Raw genomic sequence first — 16,484 nt, 5'->3', positions numbered from 1 at the left:
TGTCCACCAAAAACTGAAAAATAAATATTAAAAAAGTTCTCTCTCTCTCTCCTCTCTCTTTAAATATATATATATATAATATATATATATATATATATATATATATATATATATATATATTATATATATATATATATATATACATATGCTGAGAGGCTGAGGTGAACCAAAGGACTGGGCCCCCAGAGTTGGTATTAAGGGCCGCCAGGCGTGGCTGATGCGCTCTTGTGCATCTTGAAAACTTGCAATGAAGAAACTGAGACTCTGAGAGGTGGCACCAGACTGGCTGGCAGGCAGGCTGGCCCTCTGGGTCCCCATCCATGCCTTCTGCTAGCCGCAGTCTAACGTGGCAGATAGCACCAGCCATGCAAGACCTCGGAGGAAAGGAGGGGGCGGGTGGAGAGGCTTCCCGCGTGGGACCCAGGTCTGTCCCCGCAGCCCCCGCTCAACCCGCCTTGCAGGGCTCATGTCCTCTCTGCAGTCACCTGTCCCATTCGCCCTTCAGAGGCCTTCCCTCCCTAACTAAGGACATTTGCATGAGCAGAGCATCTCCAGGACTGCCTCCTCGCCACCTGCTCCTGTGGCTCTCTCCCCACCTGAAGCCACAGATACATATGCAGAGGCCAGTATATTAATTTGTGTTTGAGCACAGAGCTGGGGACACTGCCGAGAAAGGGGATTAGGCGGTGGCCGTGGGTGGGAGGCAGCAGATGGCTTGATTGCTTTTTACCTGTTGCTAATTTGTTAGGCAACAATTCCTCATTTGTGTTTAATCGGCATCCAGACCCCCAGGCAGTGGGGTGCCAGCCCTCGGTGACTGGGGGCCGGGCATCAGATGGCCTGCCTCGGAACAGAACACGGGAATCTGGAAGCTGGAAGTGAACGTTTCTTTCCTGTTCTGACAATGGGTCTCTCCCTGGTTGGTCATTCAAAACCCTTGGGAGCATCTGAGTGAGCCTCCAGGCAGATACTGAGCCAGGGCCGGCTCTCCTACTAATCAGCTGTGTGATCTTGAGTGGGTCAATTAGCATCTCTGGGCCCCTTGGGCTTGACTGGGAGCCTGCTCTGTCTACTCAGCAGGTTGCTGGGAGTGTGAACTGAGAGTACTTGGACACGCATGGTGCTCTATAAGGCAGAGTCGTTACTTGCTAGCAGAGCCTTTGAGGAAGTTAGGAAGGAGCCACCGAGCCTCCCACACAGAGGGAGCTGAAGACCCTCCCCAGCAGAGGGGCCTCTTTCCTGCTCTCATGCCTGGCCTCCACGTGGTCCGAGTTCCCATGCTCGTCCAAGCCTGACTCTCCAGCCTTCCTCCGCTGCTCTGAGGCTCAGATGTATTTCCAGGAAAATTCCTTTTGCTCAACTAGGCTAGAGCATTTCTGTTGTTAGATTCAAGAGTCTAGCCGAGGAAGCTCTGTGCCTGGCAGCGAGCTCCATGAATAGCACATTAGGAACTTTTTGTTCTTTGTTCTTTTTTTTTTTTTTTTGTACCGGGGATTGATCTCAGGGTCACTCCACCCCTGAGCCACATCCCCAGCCCTATTTTTGTATTTTACTTAGAGACAGGGTCTCCCTGAGCTGCTTGGCACCTCGCTTTTGCTGAGGCTGGCTTTGAACTCACGATCCTCCTGCCTCAGCCTCCCAAGCCATTGGGATGACAGGCGTGCGCCTGGCTTGTAGGAACTTCCTTCCAATCAGCTTTTCTGTTTGTCCCCGCTGTTTGCTTGTTTTGTGACCATGGGCAGATGCCTGAACTTCTCTGCGTCTCAGTTTCTTCTATACCATGAGGGTTGGGGGGAAGGTGGGAGGCTGCTGCAGCGAGGTACAGCGCCCTGCCAGGGTCAAGCACGCAATTGGCACTTGGTGATGGCTGATGCGGACGGTGGAGATCGTGGAGAAAACAGGGCGTGCGCATGGGTCAAGGACGCCTCCTTTGGAGAAACTTGCTCAGGGGGGTTATTGACAGAGAGAAGTCATTTTCTCTCTCCTTGGCCTTCGAATGTGTCTCAAGGAAATGTGCGATTATTGGAAGAGATGAGATAAAGGAATGGGTGGAAAGAGGCAGGATGCTCTCTGGGGCCAAGGGGGCGTGCACCGAAGAGGAGGAGGGGCCGAGCATGCCTGCGTTCTTCGCGTGCGTGCGTTCGCATGCGCATGGGGGCGGGGCTGCTCAATGCCACTGGGAAGAGGAGGACCCAAGTGGAGGGAGTGGAGAGGAGGAAGCCCAAGGGGAAGATGGAGGGGGCGAGGGAAGGGGTGGGTGGTGGTGCGGATCCTGGCTTCCTTCTTTTTGTTTTCCATGATGCTTCACCTTCTGCCCTTGGGTGAGATTCCAAGCGCCTTCCTCCACGTTGAACTTGGGGCGCGCATCAGACAGTTGACAACTTTCTCTCCTTGACCTGCAGCCTTGGGGAGTGGGTTCTCTTGCTTAGGTCATTTCCCCCCTGGTGGTTTCTCCTTTCCTAGGTGGTGGTGGACATGGAACAAGGGCTAGCCTGGGTCTGAATGTTGAGTGGCTCTGGTACCTGTGGCTGACCGTGGACAGCCTGCAGACCTCTCTGCCCCTTTGGACGTGCAGCACGTGTGATGAAGGCATGTGCCTGTGGAGTCCCTGCACACAAGGTCTCCATCCCAGCGCCCCATTGGTGGGCACCAGGGTGATGTGAGGACCAGCCACCCACACCCGCCTGACCCCCGCGGGGCCTTGGGTGAGGAGGCTGTGTGCAGAGTCTGCCTTCACACACTGGCTGGCAGGCAGGAGCCATGGTTGATCTTATTGCCTCTTTCCCACTCCCTCCAGAGTCTGTCCCTGCGCCTTTCATGGGTCTCCCCTCTCCGAGTTTGCTGAGTTCACACCTGCTCCGAAGTCAAGGAGTCTGGAAGGTAGGCGAGCTGCCCTGCTCAGTGGCCCTGGGTACCTTGTTCCATCTGATCCTCACATGGCACTTGAGACTGGTGGTATCGTGACTTGTTATAGGTAACGATGCTGGGGTTACTAAGGTTAAGTGACTTGGCCAGTGACACGTGACCCCTGGGGCTGGAGTTGGAACACTCAGATGCCCAACCTCCTCTAGAACATTCTGCTCCTCTCTCTGGCATACGGGCTTCTCTTCACGGTCCCTCTCTTCACTGGTACCTGTGGAACATCGCATGCCTCCTGATGCTGAGATCATGTTATTCTGTGATACCTGGACTTCTGTAGATTCTAAAGGTTCTTTCCCCATAGCTCCCCCTGTGTTCCGGTCTCCTGGAGGGTGCACCCACCACGCTTGTCAATAGAACCCGGATCGTGGTGAAGAACAGCATAGGCCAGTAACAAAGGCAGTCGGAAGGAAAGGAGGGAGGACTGTGGGTTTGCCTCCATGTGTGCATGTCAGGAGATGGCAGAGAACCCAGCAGGAAGCATCCTTAACCTTGATGCTAACCTGAGTGCCCTTGAGCAGGAAATAGCTGTTCTTGGAAACCTAGTCACCAGTTCCTTAGAATGTCCCATAGGAGCTTATCAGAAACCTGTGGAGGAACACCAGGGAGACAACTTGGGGGCAACTGGGAGAGCCTAGCATGAGGAAAAGCCCCGGGGGGGGGCAAGATGGGGTTCCCCAATCCTTTGAATGGGGGACCTCTCCAACACACATGTAGGTGCTTCGAGACAGGCAGCATCTGGGGGAGCCTGGAACATTGATAGGATTGTGCACATTTTGTAGGAATTAATATGTGTTTAATTCAAGCACTCCAGTGCTTTCTGCCAAAGTTTGCATCAGCTTTGGCGAGATGAGAAAAACATGAGTGAGTTTTTCATCAAGCTGAATTCATTCATTTTCAGAAGGATTGTGCTTTTCTTTTTTTTTCCCCCTCCGTTAGGGTTAGACCTTGTTGTGTGAAACTATCCTTTCCCCTCTGAAAAGATGGTGACCATAAACTTGGGTTGGTTTCATGGGCATCCATAGTTGGCAGTCTGTAAAACCAGCCACTCTGTGAACCCTCCAATTTTCTCTTAAAATTTTGCTGAACAACACACTCCTGGAGCCTGAGGAGGACTGGGTTGTACTTTGTCACTTAGCATTTGTATCAACTCCCTTCTCAATCTGGGGGCCATTATTTTTTTCCTGCTTAGCACAAGTCTTTGAAATTCAAATATCTCCACCCTGTGCTTAAATTTAATAGCCTTTCTTTCTGTCTGCCGGGTGACAGGGAGGATGTTCCACATACCCCATAATTTGGGGGAAGGAGACATTGCTTTTCCAAGGTCGGGTCTGTTTGCCTGTCTGTAATCTGTGTGCTTAGTCCTCTGGATGATCCTCCAGACTAGAATGAGGCGGGGGTCTGGAGAGGAGGGGAGATCTCTGTGGCCCGGATGGGGCTTGAACATCAATGTTCATTTCCCACAGTTCTGGGGATGATAGGCATCCTAGTCCATGAGGGCCAGACTCCTCCTGGGTGCTCGCCTCCTTGTTCTCAGACAACTAGTAATCTTGCTATGGCCTCACATGGTGGACAGAGCTCAATCTAGGCACCATCACGTAGGGATTAAGGTTTCAACAAGGATTGGGGTGGGGACATGGAAATTCAGCCCATGGCGGGTATAAGGGAGAAGGGTGAAAGGGACCCATGAGGAGTCCCCAGAGTATCCCCAGATAGTTCAGATACACCACAAGCTAAAACCAGAGGTGAGGGGCTCCAAGTTCCCACACCTGGGATGGTCAGAGATGAGAATCAAGTTTTGGGACTGTAGCTCCGTGGTGGAGCCCTTGTCCACCGTGGGCGAAGGTCTGGGTTTCATTCCATCAGTGTGTGTGTGGGGGAGACACCAAGTTCAAAGCGCAAAGAGGTCCTTCCAGGGAGGTCAAGAGTGCTAGATGCTAAGGCGGTGCCGTGGAGAGTGCAGAGTGCTGGCAGTTCCCAGCCACCGAGGTCACCAGTTGGGGCCAGAGGTTTTTTTGCAGGTCACTTGGAGGATGGAGCAAGGTCCGAGTGCAGCACCGACCTCGTGTGGGCTGTGGTCATGGTCTGTGCATGAGTAACGCTGCTACGGTAGACGGGAAGTGGAACAAAACTGGTGGCTTTTGCTTTGTCACGAGCCCTATTGACAGGTAAAAGGGCCTACTTCCTTCTTCCTGTGGAGAGAACCTCGCTGGGGAGCAGGGTTCTTCTTGAGCCACAGGAAGAGCAGTTGTGATGTGAGAGGTCAGTTTCTGGGCTCTGGTGAGAATGTCCCCAAATGTGCAGAAAAATGTCCCCAAATGTGCAGAAAAATGTCCCCAAATGTGCAGAAATCCTGTTCCAGGGGAAGTATCCCTTGACGTGTCCTCGCCCTCATCTGCTGGGGTTGGTCATAACCAAATATCCTTTCATAGATGGGGCCAGCTGGCCAACAGATTTCTCTCCCCCAGGCCTGGAGGTTGGGAAGCCCAAGATCAGGTGGCTGGTGATTTCAGACCTGGTGACCGCTGCTTCCTCTGTTGCAGGTGGCTGTGGGGGCGCATGGTAGGTGGTAGAGGTTGGGGTGGGGGAGAGAGAGAGAACACACACTCTCTCATGTCTCTTCTGATAAGGACAAGAGCCCATCTTGTCAGGTCCCCATCCTTATGACCTCATTTAGCTTTAATTATCTCCTTAGAGTCCCTTCTCCAAATGCAATCACACCAGGGACGAGGGCTTCGGCAGAGGAATTAGGGCAGGGGACACAGTTCAGTGCAAAGCAGTCCCCGTGGACACGCCTGGGTGGGGCCCTCTGTCTTGGCTCCATATGGAGTTTGTAAGCACACAAGGCAGAGCCCAAAGAGGGAGAGTGGACCTCGTTCTCTAGACCCCAAGCTGGGTGGGGGAGCTGCTTTCAGGCTCAGGGGAGGGAGCTTAGGAGCCTGGTTAGATGCTGTGACTTAGATCTGGAATGAGCCCCCCCCCTTCCAAAAATAAAAGCTTATGTCTTGAAAGCCTGCCCCCCAGTGCAGCAAGGTTCAGAGGTGGGGCTTTCAGGCCATGATTGGATCGTGACAGCTGTAACCTTGCCAGAGGATTAGTCCATTGGATGGATTAATGATTTGAATGGGCTCCTGGGTGGTAGTGACAGGCAGGTGGGGCATAACTGGAGGCCGTTGGTCCAGGGGGCGTGGCCTTGGGGACTATACCTTGTCCCTGGCTCCTCTTCCTCTCTCTTCCTCCGGGCTGCCATGAGCTGACTATGTCCCACTGTGACCTTCTGCCTCACCTCTGGCCCAGAACAATGAAGTCCACCCTACCACGGACTGAGATCTCTGAAGCCAGGAGCCAAAGTGAACGCCTCCTCCTGTGACACTTTGGGGCTCAGCCATGCTCCTTGTCCAACTCAGCCATCCCCGAAACACCTCCACTGCGAGTCACAGAGAACTGCCTCACCAAAATCACCTTTTGGTCTCCAGGCTGCTTTGGTCTCCTGGCATTGAGCGCCAGCTGTGTACTGGCCCTCCTCGCCTGCATTCCCACCCGGGCTCTGGCACTGCGCATCCAGTTGCCTGCTCCTTGTCTGCAGAGGGTGTCCAATCTCATGCGTCCCCAAGCTGCCGGATCTTCTCCTCCCAGACCTGCGTTTCCTGCAGCGTCCCCGTCTCGGGGAGTGGCAGCCCACGCTTCTAGGTGCTCAGGCTGAAAACCAGAGGTGGTTCTTGTCTTTTCTATTTTTCTTCCCAGACTACCGGTCAGTTGACTGGCAAATCCTGTGAGCTTGCTACGGAAAATGTCTGCACCCTACTCTGTGTCACCCTTGTGTCTGGTGTCATGGGTCAGCCAGGAGTCTCCTAATGGGTCTCCCCACTCTCTCTGCTTCTCTGCCTGTCCCCATACTCCACACCAGGTCCCTTCTCCAGAGTGACTCTGTGAGTATGTAGGTCAGATTGTGTCGTGAATATTTTTCAAACTATTCAACCACTTCTCTCTCTGTCTCTCTCTCCCTCTCTCTCTTTCTCTCTTTTATATATACACATCTTGCTGTGACTTGCAAAACCCAACAAGATCTGATCCTCCCTCTCTGACTTAACATCACATATGGCCTCCTGGCTAGCGGGTCCCCCATAGTCGCACCTCAGGACCTTTGCAATGTCCGTTCTGAAACTCTCTCCTTCCTTAGCGCCTTGCTCTCCCCGGGTCTTTGATTAGTGAGTCTTGGTGACTTTCTTATGTGAAATTTCAACCCCTTATCATTTTATATGTATCTGTTTTCTCCCTGGCCAGCAGTTATCACTGTCTGACATCTGAGGTGTCTGTCCTCTTGGGTACTTGTCTCCCCAACAAGAATGCAAGTGTCATGAAGAATTGTATCTGTGCTGTTCACTGGTCCCTACAAGAGCTCGGCCACGTAGTAGGTGCCCCGTAAAAATAAACACCTGCTCAAATGGCGCATGCATCCAGCCCATGAAAAGCAGCTCAACATCGTTAAGGAATGCAACTCAAAATCCCAAGATGCCACTTTGCCACGAGAGTGGTTGTTGTCAAAACACCACAGTAACAAGTGCTGGCAAGGACGGGAAGAAATGGGAATTCTCACTCATTGTTGATGGGGTTGAAAGACATTTTACGGTCAATACGCAAAAGAGTCGGCCAGTTTCTTACAAAGGTAGGCATAAAATTGCCATCTGACCTAGTAATTCCACTCCTAAATATCTACCTAAGAAAAATGAAACGTCTGTCCACATAAACAGAGAGCAAGCATTATTTATAGTTGCCTGAAATGGAAACTACTCCATGTGGTATGCCCATGCAATGGAATACTATTCAGTTGTCAAAAAGAATAAAATACATGCTACAACATGGATGAACCTCAAGTACATGCTAAAGGACAGCAGCCAGACACAAAAGACCACATGCCCTGTAGCTCTATTGTTATGAATTTCCCCCAGAGAAGGCAATTCTAGAAAGGAGATTAGTGAGTGCCCAGGGAGGAGGGTGGGAAGTGGGTCTCAACATAAATGAAGAATCGTCCTGGCTTGATGAAAAGGTTCTAAGCCAGGATTCTGGTAATGGATGTGCCACTCGGTAGATTTCCTGACTGTCACTGAACTTCATGATTTAACACTTAAGATGGACGAATTGCATTGTCCGCCACGTATGCTTCAATGATGTTGTTTTTAAAACTCGAGTGAACAGCTGTTCCTGTGTCCAGATCCGGGTCCGGAAGGTGTCAGGAAGGAGAGAGTGCAGACGAGGGTCCAGGCCTGTCTGTTCCCTTCCTCTGACCGTCAACGTGACCGACCAGCCCCTCTGCTCCCAGAGCGGGTACAGAAGAGGGGACCTCCCAAGTGCCCGGGGTTGAGGGAGGTTCCGCCTGGCGGGCCCCAGGGTGGCGACTGAACTTGGGAGGGCGGGAGTGGGGGCTGGGGGGGGCGGGGGCGGGGCTGGCTGCTGGCAGAGGAACCCGGGGTCAGCAAGGCTTGCAGAACCCCAAGGGCGGCCAAGGAAGAAATAAAAGCCGCAGAGAGCCTTGGGGCCACCAAAGGGAATAAGGAGGGCGTTTTACGAATAATCAGGGGACAAGAGGTGCTTGAAAGCTGCTGGACCCATGAATAAGTGACAAGGGAAATGAAATTAATGATGATGATAAAAATGGCTGAGCCTCTGAAGTGCTTTGTAAAATTGGTCTTTAACAGGGAAAAGAAAGGGGAAAAAGTCCCGGGCATGGGCAATTAGAGATAGACAGAAGCCTTGTCAATACAGCGGGTGGAAGGGAGGAGGGAGAAGCCTGGGAAAAATCAGGTGCCTGCCTGGTCCGAATTCCCGGGTCTGGATGTAGGCCCTGGGGCCGGGGGAGTGAGCGAGGGAATTAGGAGATCGTTGGCAGGTATTTTAATGATGTGTTTTTGGGGGGTGGGGGGGCAGAGTAAGTGAAGAGTCAAGAGGTGGAAGAGAGAGTGCTGCGTGCTGAGCTCCGCGTGGGGCCTGGGGCCTTGCTGGGCGCCTCACTTGCTGACCTCAGCTCTGACACCCCCCGTCACTGGGTGGAGACTGACAGCCATCAGCCCATTTTACAGACAAGGAAGTAGAGGCCCCGGAAATGGGTGGGACCCTCCAAGATCACTCAGCTAGCTAGCCAAGGGTGGTGCCAGGTTTTGAACCCATCCTTTGCAGAGTCCAGAGAAGATGCTTTTTAATTTACCAGTTGCATTTTCTCACCCTCGACATTGGATCCCACCAAGTTGCCGACATCCTGTGTCCCGGATCCCTGGGATTCTCTGGACGGCGATGGGGGGCTGTCTGATTTTGACGTCGAGGTGTTCAGAGGAGATTTCGGAATTTACACGTTGAGGAGGAAGAGAGGGGCTGGGGTTGAGGGTCGAGGACGTCAGAGTCCTCCCGTGTAGGTGGGTCCTTGGGATCCAAAGTCCTTCTCTCACCCAGCCTTGCCGTCGGGCCTTGGCGTTGGTTCTCGGCTGTGGCTCCGTCTGCTCTCAGCCTCTGGCGCTCAGGCCAATGGCTTCTCTGATCCCATTTCTTGTCTCTCTGCTGTTTTGTTCACCAGACGGCTCCAGGGCCCTGGGTGAGGGTGAGGGAGGGGAGGAAGAGGCGTGCAGGGCCGCAGACCCGAGGCGGTCAGGCTGCTGGGCCACGGGGGTCTTGTGCATGGTGTGACGGGGACCCACTGTGACCTTCACACGCCTGGTCAACCCTCCTGACGCTCCACCATAAGTGGAGTTTACTTTCTTGCCTCCTGACCTCGAGCCTGGCCACGTGGCTCCCTTGGTCATTAAGATGTCAGTGACGTGACACAGGTGAGGACAAGAGGTGTGTTTGTGTTGGCCTCCTCTTGCTCCTCTGCCAGGAGGGGAACACGTCCCAGAGGGTCGGAATAGAGCTGCCGTCACCGTCCCTGTCTTTCTGTGAGGAGTGGAGCTCTCCCAGCTTCTGTGGCGTGATATGCAATTGTTTGGCTGAAGTCAAATCTATCCAAACTCTGTTGCCTTGAATATTCTTGAGAATGAATGCTCACAGACACAGACTACTGAGGATTGGTGGTCATTTGTTACGCAGCAGTAGCTAACTAATACACAGTGTGCCTTGGGAGCACTCCAGTTCCCGCCTAAAATCTCTTTTTACTTTGATTTATTAAAATTAAAAACAAATCACGAAGCACCCAGGAGGTAGGGACCCTTTCCCAAGTTAAGCAGGATGGGCTCAGAAGTTTTGATTTCTGTCTCTGAGGGGCTCAGGCTGTGGGAGACAGGAAGGTAAACAGGTGATCACAAAATACACCATCGATCAAGTCATTGTGGGGACAAAGGTCCTCAGAGTCAAGGCTGGGAGGAGGTATAGGGGCCTGAGGGTGCTCAAAGCATAAAGGGCAGAGGGGCGGGGAGCAAGGGGGTGCAGTTGCGAAAGCCGAGTCCTTTAGAGGCACAGGCAGAGCCCGGGTCTAGGTGGGACAGTTTACAAGTCTCTGCCCAAATGTCTTGATGAACAAAAGGCACTGATGATGGCCATTTGCGACCAGCTGAATGACAACGAAGTCCAGGGTTACTCCATTCAACACAAAGGTGGCGCTCGATGTGAAAACACTCCAAGAGACTCCCAGGGAATCAAAGACCCCGGGTCCTGAGGCTGTCACAATAAACAGCACAACCAGTGGCCCGACTCAGAGGTGATCACACACCGACCCCTGGTCTGGAAGGCAGGTGCGTCCCCGAGGCCCAGCCAGGGGGGCTGACATGGGTCCAGATCTTCTGGGGCTGGTGGAGGTGCTGGTGGAGGAGGCCGCTGGGCTGCTCCTGGCCACTGTCCCCAGGCCCTCCTCTCGGCTTCCCCCATTGTCACTGCCCCTTGACTTTTAGAGTGTGGCATCTTCTGCAGGGGAGGCCTCGGGGCGTGGGGAGGTGGGCAGAGCGGGGGCCATATGGTGGGAAGCGTGTCCCTCCCCGGGGCCATCTTCCTCCTCCAACACTCCCCTTCCAGGAGCGCGCAGCCCGGCCCGGAGTGTGCGATTTCAGAGTTAATCTGTCTGCACTAATTAAATATTGACGGCTGTTAAATATTCATGGGGCGTTGGAGCTGGCAGGCTGGCTGTCTCAGGCCCCGCTGGGGGCCGCTCTGCTCACGGGCTGCTCTGGCCGGTCCTCGTCCCCTTCTCTCTCTCACCCTGCTCCTCCCCGCTGCAGCTTGGGCTTCTCTTGTTAGGAACCCCTGGGTCCCTGGACACAGGCCCCTCTGCTGAGCTCTGCCACCAGCCCTGGGGCTCCCAGTCCACTCCCTGTGTACAGTCTGCGGGGGGCACCCGGGGGTCACTGTGAACCTGTGTCCTCAGGGGGAATGTGGCCTGGGGTGTGCAGAAGGCTCAGGGGCTGCTGAGAAGCCAGGCAGAGTGTCCCTAGTGAAAGGCCCTTCTAGAAACTTCCACCAGGAGCCGGGAGCCGGGGGCAGTGTGGGAGGGGTGGGACAGCAGGACAGCTGTCAGCCCAGGGCCAGGGGCAGCTTGCCGAGGGTGCTCACAGGACACCCAGGCAGACAGGGCAAGGGGCCGGTGGAGAAGCTCCTTCAGTGTGGGGTTTCAGACAGAGCCCCGAGGAGGAGCCGGGGTTAGCCAGGTCGGGTGAAGAGGGTTTGGCTTGGAAGGCCTCACATCCAGCATGCGCGAACTCTGGACCAGTAGGGGAGGGTGGCTCAGTGTTCTGAAGAGCAGTGTTCTCCCTCTCTGTCTCCCCCTTCCACGTCCACTGATTCCCAGTTGCAGGTTCCTGCATGTGGCCAGGAAGCCACTCCCTCAGCCTGGGTCTCGTACAGGCCTGAATCGGGACAGGCTCTTCCCCAGGCAGAGAAGGCCAAGTTTCTGTTGGTCAGCAGGGTCCAGCCAGGGCGCCCCCAGGCCAGGAGGAGGTGCCCAGGTAGTGCCCTCCCAGGTAGCGGGGGCCTCGGGGAGGGCACTACCTGGGTGCAGGTAGGTGTTCTCACCTGGTCACCGTCCTCACTGCCCGTGTATTGCTCAGGTTGTGTGGGGCCTCTAGGGCTGCTGGGCAGTGCCCCAGGGATCCATTCCCCGAGTGACCACGCACGCCAGCGCTCCCTCCAGGTGAAGGCACCCACGTGCACCGAGCACAGGGCCCAAGGGAACCTTACAACCTGGGATGCTTCCCTGTGGATGGAGCAGAGGCAACAAGATCCGCCGTAACAGCTGTGCCTGGCTTGCGGAGTGTGGCCACTGTGCCCAGCGCTCGACACGGATCACTTCACATAATCCTCACGCAACCCCACAGGCTAGTCCGTCACCCACATTTCACAGATAAAGAAACGGAGGCTCAGAGAGGTTGAGAAACCTGTTCAGTGTGGCACAGCAAAGAGTGATCCTGGCATCTGAACCTTGAGTAGTCTGATACCCGAGTTCCTGCCCTTAGTTGGATTCTGCACCAGCATTTTTTTTTCCAAATGTTTTCCTAAGGCAAGAATCAGCTGGGGAGCTTGTGAAGACAGATCCCAGACTCAGCTTGGTCCCACTGACTCCCAATCAGACCAGGTAAGTGGACGGGTACCAAGTGCGTCTGAGACAGGTGCTGTTGGCCTTGTGGGCTGGTGTTCTCTCCTTCCTGGGGGGAGGGACAGGTGTGGAGTTGGTTTCAGATCAGAAGGACCCTGACTGAGCTGTTGATTTTCTTTTTCTTCTTGCTTTTTTTTCCTTCTGGTACTGGGGATCGAATCCAGGGGTGCTTAACCACTGAGCCATATTCCCAGCCCTTTTTATTTTTAATTTTGAGACAGGGTCTTGCTAAGTTGCTGAGTCTGTCCTTGAACTTGAGATCCTCCTGCCTCAGCCTCCCGAGCTGCTGGGATTACAGCCATGTACCACGGTGCTCTGTTGATTGAGCTGTTTTTAAGAGGCTGATTTGGGGGGTACGGGAGGAGGGGAAGAGAGTTTGTGTTCTCTCCTGGGCCATCCTGATGGTGGAGGCAGCAGCAGAGACCAGGGTTAGGGGCCATAGGAAGGAGGGGCTCCTGGGCCGCCCACTCCTCTTCTGATGTGAGTGGAGTCACAAAGAGCAGTAGGAGCGCCATCTCTCATCAGCGAGGGGGCTGGACTGCCTCTGAGCATCAACATTCCTCTCTGCAGATGGGTCCTTCCTCACCCCCATGAGATGGCAAGCAGCTCTGACCCAGTTCCCTTCCTGCCCCAGGCCCTTTGCACACATTAGCCCACTTCTTCTGCACCCTGGCTCCTGCAGGTGGGCATTGTCTCCATGCTCAGCTTCCAGATGTGAAGCTGAGGCAGACAGGGGTGGGGAGAGACTTGGCAGTGGCCCCACCAGAAGAAAGCTGTAAAGCTGGGGTGGAAGAACCCCATCCCCCACCTCCCCTTCCGCCATGGCTAACTGCTGTACATTACTCCCCCATCCCACCTGCTACCGCGGGCCGTGCCCTGGGCTGGGGCAGGGAACAAACCAGACTCCACATCCCTTTCCTGAGTCAGCAAGGGAGGAAACAAGAAGCTACGTAAAATGCATCATGTGTCTGTCCGTCCGTTCATCCACCCAGTTCACCATCACTGCCAAGAGAAAAGTAGGGGGAGAGGGTGGGGAAGGTGGGCGCAGGCCCAGACAGGCCCTGCTGAGCAGGTGTGTTTGGACCTGGACTGACAGGAGGTGGGGAGTGAGCTGGGTGGTACTGTGAGGGAGGAGTGGGGGGGCAGGACTGGGAACCGAGCTGTGGAGTGTGGCTGGGGCCCAGTGTGGCTGGGGCAGGGGGTGGATAGGGAGGGGCCCCTGTGGCTCCTGTAAGGTCCATGGCTTGGGTGTGAGAGAGCTGGCAGCCCTGGGTGGGCTCCTGAGCAGAGAAGGGACAAGATCTGCTGCCGTGGCTGGAAAGGACCGCCCCAGCTATTGTGGGGTTCCACAGAGGGCGAGGAAGAGGGGCCACAGTGACTAACCCAGGCAGCTGGTGGCCAGAGCCCAGGTGCTGGTGCTAGGGAGGACACACAGGGTGTTGAAGGGACAACAGACAGTGTGGCCTGAAAGACTGGCGGTAGATAATGAGAGGCAGAGAGAGTCCAAAGTTCAGGGCAACTGGAAGGAGCTGGGGCGGGTCTTCTGAGATGGGGGTACTGGGGGAGGGGGCCTTGGGGGAGGGGGCTTGGGGGAGGGGAGCGGAGGTGGGGAACATTAGAGGTTCCGACGTGGTTGCAGTGTTAAGGTTCTGGTGGCTGTGAACTAGACCTCCGTGGGATTCCAACAGGCCATTGGGCACACATCTGGAAATTGCGGAGATGTCCAGACTAGAGACACCCTGGGGAGCTATGGGCAGGTAGAGAGACCTGGTATTTAAAATCCAGACACTGCATGAGATTTTCCTGGGGAGGAAAGTCGGGAGGAAAGAGCGAAGGTCTGAGGACTGAGACCTGGGATCAGCAATACTGGTCATGGAGATGACCAGGAGGAGCTGGTAGGAGGGACTGTGGCCCCCAGAACTGGGGCTGAAGACCTGGGCTCATATTGGAAATGCACCCTTGGCCCTACACTGCTCCTTTGGCAGGCCTTTTCTGCCCTCTAGTGGTCATGATTAGGAGCGCATGCAATGGAGTTGACAGATGAGTTTTGGGAGTACTTGGTTACTTCAAGCTCCCATTCAGTAGACAGTTTCTACTACCATGTCCTGGGAACTGACCAGTGCAGAGGAGAATAAAATGCCCTTTTGGAATTTGCCACATAGTAGAAGGAAAGACACACACAACTCGACAGTGGCTCTCAGCTGGGGTGATTTGGGGGCATCTTTGCAGCTATTGTCATATTGAGTGGGGGTGGCTACCCGCGTGCAGAGCCAGGATGCTGCATGATGCCTGTTCTGCTCAGAACATTCTCCCACCCAAGAAATGATCTGCCCCAAATGTCGATAAGTGCAAGGTTGAGAAACCCTGACTGTAGACGGCCTACCAGACGCCATCATAAAGGTATTAACCAAAGCGTTGGCTGCGGAGAGGTGAGGAAGGAAAGAAAGAGGGGGAGGGGGACAGGAAAACAGGCCAGGGACAGGTTCAAGTCATGCTGCGGAGGGACCTGGCTTGTCCTGTGGGAACGCAGGTCTGGGTATGTCCAGGGCAGCCCCAGATTACAATAAGGGGTCCCATGTAACTGTTCACGGAGGCTCCTCAGCTCTGAAACCTGTTCCTGTTTGGGCGACAGAGACCAGAGCCACCAGGATCGGCAGCTCTGTGTGGCTGTGTCCAGGGTGAGCGGGGAGGGGCAGCTGGCCGTGCAGGCCACGTGAGGCCCAGGGAGGCTGGGTCTAGCCTGAGAGCAGCAGGGGCCCACTCACGTGGCCAGCAGGAGTCATGCCTCGGATCTGACCTCCACTGACCAGCTCCCAGACCTGTGGTGGTCAAGCCGTGCTTTCTCCATCCATCCCAAGAACAGGTGGATCAGGCCCATTTGAGGGCCTCTCTGTCGCCCACTCCTAGACTTTTTGCATGTTCTTTTCGTTTGATTCAGAGCCTTGGTGACCGAGGGGTGGGCGCTGACCCCCCTTTCCAGGCCAGGGTCTCAAATGCCCCCCATTTAGAGACGGCAGCCCTTCAGGGCGTGTCTCGTTGAGACGGCTGCTGGACCCACTGAGAGTAACTCCTAAAACCTACGACTCTGCACCCCCAGGACAACCCCCTCTGGGGTCCTCAGTCTGATGGAGCCAACTGAGGCTCCCACCTGTCTGGCTGTGTTGCTGGAGAGCAGGTAAGCAGGCTCTGTCACATGGAAAGCAGAAAGGGCACAGCCCAGAGGGCCACCAGAGAGAAGGCTGTCTTGCTATTTACAGATGGCTTAACTTGAGAGGGTACAAATGACAGCAGATGGGCCGAGGCAGGACCAAGCTGGAGAGAGCCTCTAACAAGACAACCTCTGGCTGTGCGTAGCGATTCGCAGCTTCCAAAGCGTGTCCCCACAGGAGGGGCAGAGTTTGTTGATGGTCCTCCTCAGTGGAACGGAAGACAGAGCCGTGAAGTTGTTTGGCCAGCGTAAGGTGGAGTCCCGGGAGGTTGGGCCCGTTTCCGGATGACTCTTCTGATCCCTTTTCAAAGACAGAGGAGGAGACCGAGGTCCAGAGAGACAAGCAGATCAGCCACAGGTCTTTCACCTTCTGAATGAACCACCTGGGATGGGATTTGACTGCCTGGTCAAGGTGTCTTGTTGGGCAATGGGGTAGTCACGCCCTCCTTACCTGTCCTTTGTTTCAGAAGTGGATCCTGTCTATGTCCCTCTCTCTCTGTAGGTAGAATATCACCAGCAAACGAACACCACCCAAAACATCATTCCATTATAAAAGTCGATCTCCAAGAGAATTCACAAGATAAAGCAGAAGAGGAAGAAAAAATGATCCCACAGCCCATTGACTTTAGCGTATATTTCACTTTTCCTGTCTGTAATTCTCCTCTTCCTGCATCGCACAGTGGAGTACGTGCTGACTGCACCATTTCAAATGTCCTAGCCCGATTTCCCTGGCATGATCCGAAGTCGTTTCCGTGTTATTACATGCAATTCAGAAACGCCCTGCGGAAGGCA

This window comes from Marmota flaviventris, chromosome 17 (assembly GCF_047511675.1).
Source record: "Marmota flaviventris isolate mMarFla1 chromosome 17, mMarFla1.hap1, whole genome shotgun sequence".
In the NCBI taxonomy this organism is placed as follows: Eukaryota; Metazoa; Chordata; class Mammalia; order Rodentia; family Sciuridae; genus Marmota; species Marmota flaviventris.
This window is presented reverse-complemented; position numbering follows the sequence as displayed.